Here is a 15,436-nt window from a genome sequence, read left to right on the forward strand (position 1 = left end):
ACATCTGTCCATGGACTTCATTACGGACCTGCCTCGTTCCTCGGGGAAGACTGTGATTCTGGTGGTGGTGGACCGTTTTAGCAAAATGGTGCATTTCATTCCTTTTCCTGGCTTGCCCAATGCTAAGACGCTGGCGCAGGCATTTATTGATCACATTGTCAAATTGCATGGTATTCCTTCAGACATAGTCTCTGATAGGGGCACACAGTTTGTTTCCAGATTCTGGAAGGCTTTCTGTTCTCGCTTGGGGGTTCGGTTGTCATTCTCTTCTGCTTTCCACCAGCATTCTAATGGCCAGAAAGAGCGCGTCAATCAGAATCTGGAGACATATCTGCGCTGTTTTGTGGCGGAGAATCAGCAAAGTGATGCAGTATGGGAAGGGATTTAAAGGGATTCAATCAGTGTAACTACATGACAGCTGAGAGAGGCTAACGAGATGAGAGAACGAAAGCAAAACAAAAGGAACCTCAAGGAGGAAGTTCTGAAGAACGTCTGTCAGAGCTTCTCAGATGTCTGGTGGGGACAGTGACCTCTTCAAAGAGCTTCAGCACTGCCTCACCTCGAAGCAACACACACTCCCTACTGCTGAGGATTTTTTGGTGCATGACAAAATCATTCACAACTTTACTCTGCTTGTACAGATGCTCAAACATGTGCAAAGTTAAATTCCAGTGAGTTGACACATTGCGGATTAAGGCTGTTCTGTCGCTGCAGGTCCAGGAGAGCTTTCCTCTCCGCTGTCACAAAAAACATTGACCTAGTGGACCGTGAAAGATATGTACTGTCCCTGCCTGTAAGACGTTCTCCAGTTGTCCACTGTGGTGTAAAGCTTGGTTGCTGCCTCCTTTGCTTGCCTTTGTTTGTGTGTGCCTGCCAGCATATTATTTTGCTCTTGCATAGGTTGTTCATGCTTCTGTCTTCCGGCAGCGTGGACAAAAACTGCCAGATGAGAGAAACTTGCAGAGGCAGCTGAGTTCGTCTTAGCTCTGGCACATTTTGGGCATAACCCACCCACAGAGTCAGCAGCATCACCAGATCACAAAGAAGACTCCACCTCAACCTCCTCCTCAGGGCACTACAAGCTCTGACTGCTCTCACACAATTTGTCAACATATTAGGAAGAAAAGAAAGAACAGAAGGCAGCACCTTGTGTGTAGAACTGTCTGTCTGGGTTGGGAGAAGTCACAACACCTGTAAATCGTCTTGCTGGAATTATCCCGTCTAGTGTACGGGGTTTTCTGTGTCTGCTGCCATGGTCTATGCCCTTTTTCCGTTGGTTACAGAGTTTTGGGATGGAAAGAATTGCAGATGAGAAGAAAATCAGACCTTTTTCAGCAGCGCTGATGCAGATGAACTCAGGACCAGGATGATGTAGGTAAAGGAGTTGTTTATTCAAAAGACTGTCAACGCATTTCTGTGGTGAACGGCACCTTCATCAGGACAATAAAACGTACATATAACAAGCATGTGGTTAGTACTGTTTTATTCATGCACTCTGAGCGCGCGCGATGTGCACGAACAGTGAGAGGCGGGGGGGGGGGGGGGGGAAGGGGTCCGGGGAGGACCGTCATAGGAGGTGTCTGGAGCGTTGTAGCAGCGCTCGCTGTTATACAGCGTGTCGCTGCAATGTTTGTGGGCAGTGTCCCAGCGGCATAATGCGCCTCAGAGTGACAGCCGGAGGATCGCATGCAGGACTTCACTACTCTATGAGGCAGCTGTGTTCAGGGTGGCAGTAGGTGGCGTCTCCCTTCTGAGTCTGGCTCCTGACTGGTGGCAGCTGGGAGAGGGGAAAGTATCTCCATGACACAATGCTTGTGCCGAGGTAGCTGTCAGATGTCCAGCACTACTGGTGTATGTACGGTAGGTGCAAGAGGTAATGACAGAGTTTATGGTCCGTTCAGTGTTTGTGGCACTTAAAAGCATGTATTGGGCAGGTCCCGATTTTGGGACAGAAGTTGAAATCTAGATACATGCTGACAATAAATAAATTGATAAATAAATATTAGGCAGATCCAGATTTTTGGACAGAAGAATAAAACAAATAAATAAATGAATAAATAAATAAATAAAAAAGGGGCAGTATTAGATAAATGAAAATAGGATATACTAAAGTCATATATAAAAAAAATCTTCTGTCCAAAAATCTGGATCTGCCTAATATTTATTTATCTATTTATTTATTTATTTATTGTCAGCATGTATCTAGTTATGCTCCAGACACCTTCTATGGCGGTCCTCCCCGGACCCCTCCCCGCGCCCCTCACTGTCCGTGCACATCGCGCTCAAACAGAGTGCATAAATAAAACAGTACTAAGCACATGCTTGTTATATGTACGTTTTATTGTCCTGATGAAGGGGGCCGTTCGCCCCAGAAACGTGTTGGCAGTCTTTTGAATAAAGAACTCCTATACCTACCATACATCATCCTAGTCCTGAGTTCCTCTGCATCAGCGCTGCTGAAAAAGGTCTGATTTTCTTCTCATCCGATACAATCTGTCAACAGAGAGACTCTATTGACTATCTGCCACAAGGTGTGGTGGAGTTTTCTTGTCACTTCTTAGGAAAAAGGAAGGTGCCCCACTAGGAAGTGTCAGTGAAGACTAAGAGGACTCCACTGAATCCTTCTCAGGGGCTGCAAGGAGGAGGACACAGTGCCTCCACGACACAGTGTCAGACTCTGAAGTCACCTCCACACCATCCTTCTGCGACTGAAAGGAGCAGTGAGCCATCCAATCCACAACCTCATCTTCTTTCTTCTTAACAATAATGTTGCAGGGTAAACTGTGGCCTAACACTACTACTACTTCTGCTCGGATAGTTGATGCTGCTACTACCCACATTCTAGCTCTGGGCCTTATATTTAAAACCCTTCCTTAGCCCGGACACATTTGGGCTTCTCAGATAATATTATGCACTACCCTGTGTATTGGTGTAGTAATCACAAACTGTATATGCTGGGTTGAATATAATCAACAACCCAAAACTTTTTTTTATTGAAAACATGTAGAGAAAAAAGTAAATAGAACTAAATTTAGGCCTAAATTCATTATTAGAGTTGAGCGGACACCTGGATGTTCGGGTTCGAGAAGTTCGGCTGAACTTCCCGGAAATGTTCGGCTTCGGGATCCGAACCCGATCCGAACTTCGTCCCGAACCCGAACCCCATTGAAGTCAATGGGGACCCGAACTTTTTGGCACTAAAAAGGCTGTAAAACAGCAAAGAAAAGAGCTAGAAGGCTTAAAAAGGCAGCAACATGTAGGTAAATCCCCTGCAAACAAATGTGGATAGGGAAATGAATAAAAATAAAAATAAAATAAATAAAAATTAACCAATATCAATTGGAGAGAGGTCCCATAGCAGAGAATCAGGCTTCACGTCAGCCACCACTGCAACAGTCCATTGGTATATATTTAGGCCCAGCACCCAGGCAGAGGAGAGAGGTCCCGTAACAGAGGATCTGGCTTCATGTCAGCAGAGAATCAGTCTGCATGTCATAGCAGAGAATCAGGCTTCACGTCACCCACCACTGTAACAGTCCATTGTCAGATATTTAGGCCCAGGTACCCAGCCAGAGGAGAGAGGTCCCGTAACAGAGAATCTGGCTTCATGTCAGCAGAGAATCAGTCTACATGTCATAGAAGAGAATCAGGCTTCACGTCAGCCACCACTGCAACAGTCCATTGGCATATATTTAGGCCCAGGTACCCAGCCAGAGGAGAGAGGTCCCGTAACAGAGAATATGGCTTTATGTCAGCAGAGAATCAGTCTGCATGTCATAGCAGAGAATCAGGCTTCACGTCAGCCACCACTGCAACAGTCCATTGGCATATATTTAGGCCCAGGCACCCAGCCAAAGGAGAGAGGTCCCGTAACAGAGAATCTGGCTTCATGTCAGCAGAGAATCAGTCTGCATGTCATAGCAGAGAATCAGGCTTCACGTCAGCCACCACTGTAACAGTCCATTGTCATATATTTAGGCCCAGCACTCAGGCAGAGGAGAGAGGTCCCGTAACAGAGAATCTGGCTTCATGTCAGCAGAGAATCAGTCTGCATGTCATAGCAGAGAATCAGGCTTCACGTCAGCCACCACTGCAACAGTCCATTGGCATATATTTAGGCCAAGGTACCCAGCCAGAGGAGAGAGGTCCCGTAACAGAGAATCTGGCTTCATGTCAGCAGAGAATCAGTCTACATGTCATAGAAGAGAATCAGGCTTCACGTCACCCACCACTGTAACAGTCCATTGTCAGATATTTAGGCCCAGGTACCCAGCCAGAGGAGAGAGGTCCCGTAACAGAGAATCTGGCTTCATGTCAGCAGAGAATCAGTCTACATGTCATAGAAGAGAATCAGGCTTCACGTCAGCCACCACTGCAACAGTCCATTGGCATATATTTAGGCCCAGGTACCCAGCCAGAGGAGAGAGGTCCCGTAACAGAGAATCTGGCTTCATGTCAGCAGAGAATCAGTCTGCATGTCATAGCAGAGAATCAGGCTTCACGTCAGCCACCACTGCAACAGTCCATTGGCATATATTTAGGCCAAGGTACCCAGCCAGAGGAGAGAGGTCCCGTAACAGAGGATCTGGCTTCATGTCAGCAGAGAATCAGTCTGCATGTCATAGCAGAGAATCAGGCTTCACGTCACCCACCACTGTAACAGTCCATTGTCAGATATTTAGGCCCAGGTACCCAGCCAGAGGAGAGAGGTCCCGTAACAGAGAATCTGGCTTCATGTCAGCAGAGAATCAGTCTACATGTCATAGAAGAGAATCAGGCTTCACGTCAGCCACCACTGCAACAGTCCATTGGCATATATTTAGGCCCAGGTACCCAGCCAGAGGAGAGAGGTCCCGTAACAGAGAATATGGCTTCATGTCAGCAGAGAATCAGTCTGCATGTCATAGCAGAGAATCAGGCTTCACGTCAGCCACCACTGCAACAGTCCATTGTCATATATTTAGGCCCAGGCACCCAGCCAAAGGAGAGAGGTCCCGTAACAGAGAATCTGGCTTCATGTCAGCAGAGAATTAGTCTGTATGTCATAGCATAGAATCAGGCTTCACGTCAGCCACCACTGTAACAGTCCATTGTCATATATTTAGGCCCAGCACCCAGGCAGAGGAGAGAGGTCCCGTAACAGAGAATCTGGCTTCATGTCAGCAGAGAATCAGTCTGCATGTCATAGCAGAGAATCAGGCTTCACGTCAGCCACCACTGTAACAGTCCATTGTCATATATTTAGGCCCAGCACTCAGGCAGAGGAGAGAGGTCCCGTAACAGAGAATCTGGCTTCATGTCAGCAGAGAATCAGTCTGCATGTCATAGCAGAGAATCAGGCTTCACGTCAGCCACCACTGCAACAGTCCATTGGCATATATTTAGGCCAAGGTACCCAGCCAGAGGAGAGAGGTCCCGTAACAGAGAATCTGGCTTCATGTCAGCAGAGAATCAGTCTACATGTCATAGAAGAGAATCATGCTTCACGTCATCCACCACTGTAACAGTCCATTGTCATATATTTAGGCCCAGCACCCAGGCAGAGGAGAGAGGTCCCGTAACAGAGAATCTGTCTTCATGTCAGCAGAGAATCAGTCTGCATGTCATATAAGAGAATCAGGCTTCACGTCAGCCACCACTGCAACAGTCCATTGGCATATATTTAGGCCCAGCACCCTTCAGAGGAGAGAGGTCCCGTAACAGAGAATCTGGCTTCATGTAAGCAGAGAATCAGTCTGCATGTCATAGCAGAGAATCAGGCTTCACGTCAGCCACCACTGCAACAGTCCATTGTCATATATTTAGGCCCAGGCACCCAGCCAGAGGAGAGAGGTCCCGTAACAGAGAATCTGGCTTCATGTCAGCAGAGAATCAGTCTGCATGTCATAGCAGAGAATCAGGCTTCACGTCAGCCACCACTATAACAGTCCAATGTCATATATTTAGGCCCAGCACCCAGGCAGAGGAGAGAGGTCCCGTAACAGAGAATCTGGCTTCATGTCAGCAGAGAATCAGTCTGCATGTCATAGCAGAGAATCAGGCTTCACGTCAGCCACCACTGTAACAGTCCATTGTCATATATTTAGGCCCAGCACCCAGGCAGAGGAGAGAGGTCCCGTAACAGAGAATCTGGCTTTATCTCAGCAGAGAATCAGTCTGCATGTCATAGAAGAGAATCAGGCTTCACGTCAGCCACCACTGCAACAGTCCATTGGCATATATTTAGGCCCAGGTACCCAGCCAGAGGAGAGAGGTCCCGTAACAGAGAATCTGGCTTCATGTCAGCAGAGAATCAGTCTGCATGTCATAGCAGAGAATCAGGCTTCACGTCAGCCACCACTGCAACAGTCCATTGTCATATATTTAGCCCCAGGCACCCAGCCAGAGGAGAGAGGTCCCGTAACAGAGAATCTGGCTTCATGTCAGCAGAGAATCAATCTGCATGTCATAGCAGAGAATCAGGCTTCACGTCAGCCACGACTGTAACAGTCCATTGTCATATATTTAGGCCCAGCACCCAGGCAGAGGAGAGAGGTCCCGTAACAGAGAATCTGGCTTCATGTCAGCAGAGAATCAGTCTGCATGTCATAGCAGAGAATCAGGCTTCACGTCAGCCACCACTGTAACAGTCCATTGTCATATATTTAGGCCCAGCACCCAGGCAGAGGAGAGAGGTCCCGTAACAGAGAATCTGGCTTCATGTCAGCAGAGAATCAGTCTGCATGTCATAGAAGAGAATCAGGCTTCACGTCAGCCACCACTGCAACAGTCCATTGGCATATATTTAGGCCCAGGTACCCAGCCAGAGGAGAGAGGTCCCGTAACAGGGAATCTGGCTTCATGTCAGCAGAGAATCAGTCTGCATGTCATAGCAGAGAATCAGGCTTCACGTCAGCCAACATTGGAACAGTCCATTGGCATATATTTAGGCCCCGGCACCCAGACAGAGGAGATGTTCATTCAACTTTGGGTTGCCCCGCAATATAATGGTAAAATGAAAATAAAAATAGGATTGAATGAAGAAGTGCCCTGGAGTACAATAATATATGGTTAAGGGGAGGTAGTTAATGTCTAATCTGCACAAGGGATGGACAGGGCCTGTGGGATCCATGCCAGGTTCATTTTTATGAACGTCAGCTTGTCCACATTGGCTGTAGACAGGCGGCTGCGTTTGTCTGTAATGACGCCTCCTGCCATGCAGAATACACGTTCAGACAAAACGCTGGCCGCTGGGCAGGCCAGCACCTCCAAGACATAAAAGGCTAGCTCTGGCCACGTGGACAATTTGGAGAGCCAGAAGTTGAATGGGGCAGAACTATCAGTCAGTACGTGGAGGGGTGTGCACACGTACTGTTCCACCATGTTAGTGAAATGTTGCCTCCTACTAACACGTTGCGTATCAGGTGGTGGTGCAGTTAGCTGTGGCGTGTTGAGAAAACTTTTCCACATCTCTGCCATGCTAACCCTGCCCTCAGAGGAGCTGGCCGTGACACAGCTGCCTTGGCGACCTCTTGCTCCTCCTCTGCGTTGCCCTTGGGCTTCCACTTGTTCCCCTGTGACATTTGGGAATGCTCTCAGCAGCGCGTCTACCAACAAGCGCTTGTACTCGCGCATCTTCCTATCACGCTCCAGTGCAGGAAGTAAGGTGGGCACATTGTCTTTGTAGCGTGGATCCAGCAGGGTAATAACCCAGTAGTCTGCACACGTTAAAATGTGGGCAACTCTGCTGTCGTTGCGCAGGCACTGCAGCATGTAGTCACTCATGTGTGCCAGGCTGCCCAGAGGTAAGGACAAGCTGTCCTCTGTGGTAGGCGTATCGTCATCGTCCTGCCTTTCCCCCCAGCCACGCACCAGTGATGGGCCCGAGCTGCGTTGGATGCCACCCGGCTGTGACCATGCTTCATTCTCATCCTCCTCTACCTCCTCCTCATCCTCGTCCTCCTCGTCCTCCAGTAGTGGGCTCTGGCTGGCCACATTTGTACCTGGCCTCTGCTGTTGCAAAAAAACTCCCTCTGAGTCACTTCGAAGAGACTGGCCTGAAAGTGCTAAAAATGATCCCTCTTCCTCCTCCTCCTCCTCCTGGGCCACCTCCTCTTCCATCATCGCCCTAAGTGTTTTCTCAAGGAGACATAGAAGTGGTATTGTATTGCTGATAACGGCGTCATCGCCACTGGCCATGTTGGTGGAGTACTCGAAACAGCGCAACAGAGCACACAGGTCTCGCATGGAGGCCCAGTCATTGGTGGTGAAGTGGTGCTGTTCCGTAGTGCGACTGACCCGTGCGTGCTGCAGCTGAAACTCCACTATGGCCTGCTGCTGCTCGCACAGTCTGTCCAGCATGTGCAAGGTGGAGTTCCACCTGGTGGGCACGTCGCATATGAGGCGGTGAGCGGGAAGGCCGAAGGTACGCTGTAGCGCAGACAGGCGAGCAGCGGCAGGATGTGAACGCCGGAAACGCGAACAGACGGCCCGCACTTTATGCAGCAGCTCTGACATGTCGGGGTAGTTGTGAATGAACTTCTGCACCACCAAATTCAGCACATGCGCCAAGCAAGGGATGTGCGTCAAACCGGCTAGTCCCAGAGCTGCAACGAGATTTCGCCCATTATCGCACACCACCAGGCCGGGCTTGAGGCTCACCGGCAGCAACCACTCGTCGGTCTGTTGTTCTATACCCCGCCACAACTCCTGTGCGGTGTGGGGCCTGTCCCCCAAACATATGACTTTCAGAATGGCCTGCTGACGTTTACCCCGGGCTGTGCTGAAGTTGGTGGTGAAGGTGTGTGACTGACTGGATGAGCAGGTGGAAGAAGAGGAGGAGGAAGCCGAGAAGGAGGAGGTGGCAACAGGAGGCAAAGAATGTTGCCCTGCGATCCTTGGCGGCGGAAGGACGTGCACCAAACAGCTCTCCTTCTGGGGCCCAGAGGCGGAGGAAGAGGCCGAGGCGGCAGCAGCAGAAGAGGCCGAGGCGGCAGCAGCAGAAGAGGCCGAGGCGGCAGCAGCAGAAGAGGTAGCAGGGGGAGCCTGAGTGACTTCCTTGGTTTTAAGGTGTTTACTCCACTGCAGTACATGCTTTGCATGCAGGTGCCTGGTCATGCAGGTTGTGCTAAGGTTCAGAACGTTAATGCCTCGCTTCAGGCTCTGATGGCACAGCGTGCAAACCACTCGGGTCTTGTCGTCAGCACATTGTTTGAAGAAGTGCCATGCCAGGGAACTCCTTGAAGCTGCCTTTGGGGTGCTCGGTCCCAGATGGCGGCGGTCAGTAGCAGGCGGAGTCTCTTGGCGGCGGGTGTTCTGCTTTTGCCCACTGCTCCCTCTTTTGCTACGCTGTTGGCTCGGTCTCACCACTGCCTCTTCCTCCGAACTGTGAAAGTCAGTGGCACGACCTTCATTCCATGTGGGGTCTAGGACCTCATCGTCTCCTGCATCGTCTTCCACCCAGTCTTGATCCCTGACCTCCTGTTCAGACTGCAGACTGCAGAAAGACGCAGCAGTTGGCACCTGTGTTTCATCATCATCAGAGACTTGCTGAGGTGGTATTCCCATGTCCTCATCATCAGGAAACATAAGTGGTTGTGCGTCAGTGTATTCTATGTCTTCCACCGCTGGGGAAGGGCTAGGTGGATGCCCTTGGGAAACCCTGCCAGCAGAGTCTTCAAACAGCATAAGAGACTGCTGCATAACTTGAGGCTCAGACAGTTTCCCTGATATGCATGGGGTAATGTGACAGACTGATGGGGTTGGTTTTCAGGCGCCATCTGTGCCCTTTCTGCAGAAGACTGGGTGGGAGATAATGTGTACGTTCTGGATCCACTGTCGGCCACCCAATTGACTAATGCCTGTAAAAATTTGCTTGAACGGACACTAAATAACTTGCCCAGCTACAGCAGTAACGACAGATTTAGCTGGATATAAATTTGAGGCCTAGTATTTAGGCGCTGGGTGACAGGTATAGATTTACTGACAGAATTAGACTTGGAAATGCACAGTAGCGTGTGTGTGAAGTTATTCTGAATGACCCTATGTGCACCTTGAATATGATATACCCTTTTAGGGATAGATTTCAAATAGCTCTGATACAGCAGAAACCACTAAATTATGAAATTGCTAAATTGGGAATTGTATTTCAACACAGAACAAAAACTGTGCTTGGACGGACACTAAATAACTTGCCCAGCCACAGCAATTTAGCAGGATATAAATTTGAGGCCTAGTATTTAGGCGCTAAGTGACAGGTATAGGTTTACTGACAGAATCAGACTTGGAAATGCACAGTAGCGTGTGTGTGAAGTTATTCTGAATGTCCCTATGTGCACCTTCAATATGATCTACCCTTTTAGGGATAGATTTCAAATAGCTCTGATACAGCAGAAACCACTAAATTAGGAAATTGCTAAATTGGGAATTGTATTTCAACCCAGAACAAAAAATGTGCTTTGACGGACACTAAATAACTTGCCCAGCCACAACAGTACAGCAGTAACGACAGATTTAGCTGGATATAAATTTGAGGCCTAGTATTTAGGCGCTGGGTGACAGGTATAGATTTACTGACAGAATTAGACTTGGAAATTCACAGTAGCGTGTGTGTGAAGTTATTTAGAATGACCCTATCAGCACCTTGATTCTGATATACCCTTTTAGGGATGTACTTAAAGTAGGCCTGATACAGCAGAAACCACTAAATTTTGAAATTGCTAAATTGGGAATTGTATTTCAACCCAGAACAAAAAATGTGCTTGAACGGACACTAAATAACTTGCCCAGCTACAGCAGTAACGACAGATTTAGCTGGATATAAATTTGAGGCCTAGTATTTAGGCGCTGGGTGACAGGTATAGATTTACTGACAGAATTAGACTTGGAAATGCACAGTAGCGTGTGTGTGAAGTTATTTAGAATGACCCTATCAGCACCTTGATTCTGATATACCCTTTTAGGGATGTATTTAAAGTAGGCCTGATACAGCAGAAACCACTAAATTTTGAAATTGCTAAATTGGGAATTGTATTTCAACCCAGAACAAAAAATGTGCTTGAACGGACACTAAATAACTTGCCCAGCTACAGCAGTAACGACAGATTTAGCTGGATATAAATTTGAGGCCTAGTATTTAGGCGCTGGGTGACAGGTATGGGTTTACTGACAGAATTAGACTTGGAAATGCACATTAGTGGGTGTGTGAAGTTATTCTGAATGACCCTATGTGCACCTTCAATATGATATACCCTTTTAGGGATAGATTTCAAATAGCTCTGATACAGCAGAAACCACTAAATTATGAAATTGCTAAATTGGGAATTGTATTTCAACCCAGAACAAAAACTGTGCTTGGACGGACACTAAATAACTTGCCCAGCCACAGCAATTTAGCAGGATATAAATTTGAGGCCTAGTATTTAGGTGCTGGGTGACAGGTATAGGTTTACTGACAGAATTAGACTTGGAAATGCACAGTAGCGTGTGTGTGAAGTTATTCTAAATGACCCTATGTGCACCTTCAATATGATATACCCATTTAGGGATAGATTTCAAATAGCTCTGATACAGCAGAAACCACTAAATTATGAAATTGTTGAATTGGGAATTGTATTTCAACCCTGAACAAAAAATGTGCTAAATAACTTGCCCAGTTAAAGCAGTAACGACAGATTTAGCTGGATATAAATTTGAGGCCTAGTATTTAGGCGCTGGGTGACAGGTATAGATTTACTGACAGAATTAGACTTGGAAATGCACAGTAGCGTGTGTGTGAAGTTATTCTGAATGACCCTATGTGCACCTTGAATATGATATACCCTTTTAGGGATAGATTTCAAATAGCTCTGATACAGCAGAAACCACTAAATTAGGAAATTGCTAAATTGGGAATTGTATTTCAACCCAGAACAAAAAATGTGCTTTGACGGACACTAAATAACTTGCCCAGCCACAACAGTACAGCAGTAACGACAGATTTAGCTGGATATAAATTTGAGGCCTAGTATTTAGGCGCTGGGTGACAGGTATAGATTTACTGACAGAATTAGACTTGGAAATGCACAGTAGCGTGTGTGTGAAGTTATTTAGAATGACCCTATCAGCACCTTGATTCTGATATACTCTTTTAGGGATGTATTTAAAGTAGGCCTGATTCAGCAGAAACCACTAAATTAGGAAATTGCTAAATTGGGAATTGTATTTCAACCCAGAACAAAAACTGTGCTTTGACGGACACTAAATAACTTGCCCAGCCACAACAGTACAGCAGTAACGACAGATTTAGCAGGATATAAATTTGAGGCCTAGTATTTAGGCGCTGGGTGACAGGTATAGGTTTACTGACAGAATTAGACTTGGAAATGCACAGTAGCGGGTGTGTGAAGTTATTCTGAATGACCCTATGTGCACCCTGAATATGATATACCCTTTTAGGGATAGATTTCAAATAGCTCTGATACAGCAGAAACCACTAAATTAGGAAATTGCTAAATTGGGAATTGTATATCAACCCAGAACAAAAAATGTGCTTTGACGGACACTAAATAACTTGACCAGCCACACCAGTAACGACAGATTTAGCTGGATATAAACTTGAGGCCTAGTATTTAGGCACTGGGTGACAGGTATACGTTTACTGACAGAATTAAACTGGGATATGGCCAAAAAAGAACCACACTATTGATGGTTAAATGCACTTGGTGTGACAGCTTGACCAACCACACTACTGAGGGTTAAATGCACTTGGTGACAGGCGCAGCTTGCCCCTGATGTAGTATATGGCCAAAAAATAAACAGACTACTGCTGGTTAAATGCACTTGGTGTGACAGCATGACCAACCACACTACTGAGGGTTAAATGCACTTGGTGACAGGCGCAGCTTGCCCCTGATGTAGTATATGGCCAAAAAATAAACAGACTATTGCTGGTTAAATGCACTTGGTGTGACAGCTTCACCCTGATGTAGGCTTTAGACAAAAAACAACCACACCATTGAGGGTTAAATGCACTTGGTGACAGGCGCAGCTTGCCCCTGATGTAGTATATGGCCAAAAAATAAACAGACTATTGCTGGTTAAATGCACTTGGTGTGACAGCTTCACCCTGATGTAGGCTTTAGCCAAAAAACAACCACACCATTGAGGGTTAAATGCACTTGGCGACAGGCGCAGCTTGCCCCTGATGTAGTATATGGCCAAAAAATAACCACACTATTGCTGGTTAAATTCACTTGGTGTGACAGCTTCACCCTGATGTAGGCTTTAGCCAAAAAACAACCACACCATTGAGGGTTAAATGCACTTGGTCGCAGCTTGTGCTGGCGCACCACAAGACACAAAATGGCCGCCGATCACCCCAGAAAAAAGTGACTGACAAACGGTCTGGGCAGCCTAAAAACAGTGAGCAATTGAGTATCAGCAGCTCAATGATCCACAGCTGCAGATCGATCAATTAATCAAGTCTTTTGGAGGAGTTAATCAGCCTAATCTCGCCCTACTGTCGCAGCCGCAACCTCTCCCTACGCTAATCAGAGCAGTGTGACGGGCGGCGCTATGTGACTCCAGCTTAAATAGAGGCTGGGTCACATGGTGCTCTGGCCAATCACAGCCATGCCAATAGTAGGCATGGCTGTGATGGCCTCTTGGGGCAAGTAGTATGATGCTTGTTGATTGGCTGCTTTGCAGCCTTTCAAAAAGCGCCAAGAAAGCGACGAACACCGAACCCGAACCCAGACTTTTACGAAAATGTCCGGGTTCGGGTCCGTGTCACGGACACCCCAAAATTCGGGTTCGCTCATCCCTACTCATCACGCCTTTAAGATGGATCCTGGTAAGGTTTTGGCAATTAAGGAATGGGTAAGGCCTTCATCCTTAAAGGCCTTACAAAGTTTTTTGAGTTTTGCTAATTACTATTGTAATTTTATCATGAATTTTTCTGTAATTCCTAAACCATTGACCGACCTTACTAAGAAAGGGTTGGATTTGGAGAATTGGTCTACCAAGGCCATTTCTTAATTTGAAACATTAAAAAAGGCATTTAGTAGCGCTCAAATTCTGATCCAGCCTGATAAGGAGAGACCCTTTATTGTGGAGGTGGATGCGTCCGAGGACGGAGCAGGAGCAGTCCTTTCACAAGGTCCTGCTAGCCTCACTAACCTCACTAACCTCACTAGCCTCACTAACTAAGCCTTCTTCTCCAGGAAATTCTCTATCACGGAGAGAAACTACGACATAGAGAATAGGGAGCTGCTGGCTATTAAATGGACATTTGAGGAGTGGAGCCATTTTTTGGAGGGGGCAAGGCATCGGGTAACTGTTGTCACTGACCATAAAAACCTAATGTTTCTCGAGTCTGCTAAGAGGTTGAATCCCCGACAAGCCCGATGGGCTCTGTTTTTTACCCGTTTTGATTTCTCCATTACGTTCAGATCGGGAAGTAAAAATGTGAAGGCAGACTCATTATCTCGGAGCTTCCATGCTTTTCAACCCACTGAGGCACCGCCTGAATCCATCTTACCAGCAAACATCTTCTTAGCGGCTCTAACCCAGGATATCTCGGCTCGCATTAAGGCTGAACAACATCTGGCACCGGCATCCACCCCAACAGATAAGTTGTTTGTTCCCGTACAATTTTGTTTCCAGCTGTTGGAGGAGTGTCACGATTCTGCCTTTTGTGGACATTCGGGTTTTGAGGGCACTAAGGATCTGGTTTCTAGATCTTATTGGTGGCCCACTCTGACCAGGGATGTTAAGTACTGCGTGTCAGCCTGTGAGGTTTGTGCCAGGTCTAAGACACCTAGGAGTCACCCTGCTGGTAACCTACGACCCCTACCCATTCCCAGTAGACCCTGGTCCCATATCTCAATGGACTTTATAACTGACATACCGCTGGCGGAGGGTAAGACTGTGGTTTGGGTAGTGGTCGATAGGTTTAGCAAGATGGTTCATTTCATTCCCCTGTCTAAACATCCGAATGCAAAAACCCTGGCGTCTATTTTTGTGAGAGAGATTGTTCGTTTACATGGCATCCCGGAAAATATTGTTTCTGACAGGGGTGTGCAGTTTGTGTCCAAATTCTGGAGGGCCTTCTGTCAAAGATGTAAAATTTCATTGTCTTTTTCTTCCGCCTACCATCCTGAGAGTAATGGGCAGACTGAACGCCTTAATCAGTCTGTGGAACAATTCTTGAGGTTGTATTTTGCTGATGACAAACAATTATTGGTCAAATTCCTTCCGTTGGCTGAATTTGCTTTGAATAACCGTGTCAATTCTTCTGCTGGCGTCTCCCCTTTCTTTTGTAACCATGGTTTTCATCCCCGTTTTTATTCTGGGTCGTCCGTCTCCTCCTCTAACCCTGAAGCGGATAAACTCTCCTCCGAACTGTGCACAGTTTGGGCCCGGGTTCAATCGAACCTAGAAAAGGCTCAAAGTTCTCAAAAACTCAAGGCAGATAGAA

The 15,436-nt window shown here is 47.0% G+C and overlaps 1 protein-coding gene across 1 annotated transcript in view; it reads left to right on the forward strand.

Annotated features, from left to right (window-relative positions):
* The first annotated feature begins 1,703 nt into the window (after window positions 1–1,703).
* The window catches only part of LOC122926361 (phospholipase A2 inhibitor gamma subunit B-like), a 107,978-nt gene continuing 94,245 nt past the window's right edge, over window positions 1,704–15,436 (forward strand). The window contains exon 1 of the mRNA XM_044277735.1: window positions 1,704–1,860. The gene's annotated coding sequence lies outside the window, so the exon portion shown is untranslated. The remainder of the gene's footprint in view (window positions 1,861–15,436) is intronic.

The sequence above is a fragment of the Bufo gargarizans genome, chromosome 2 (assembly GCF_014858855.1).
Source record: "Bufo gargarizans isolate SCDJY-AF-19 chromosome 2, ASM1485885v1, whole genome shotgun sequence".
NCBI classification, from domain to species: Eukaryota; Metazoa; Chordata; class Amphibia; order Anura; family Bufonidae; genus Bufo; species Bufo gargarizans.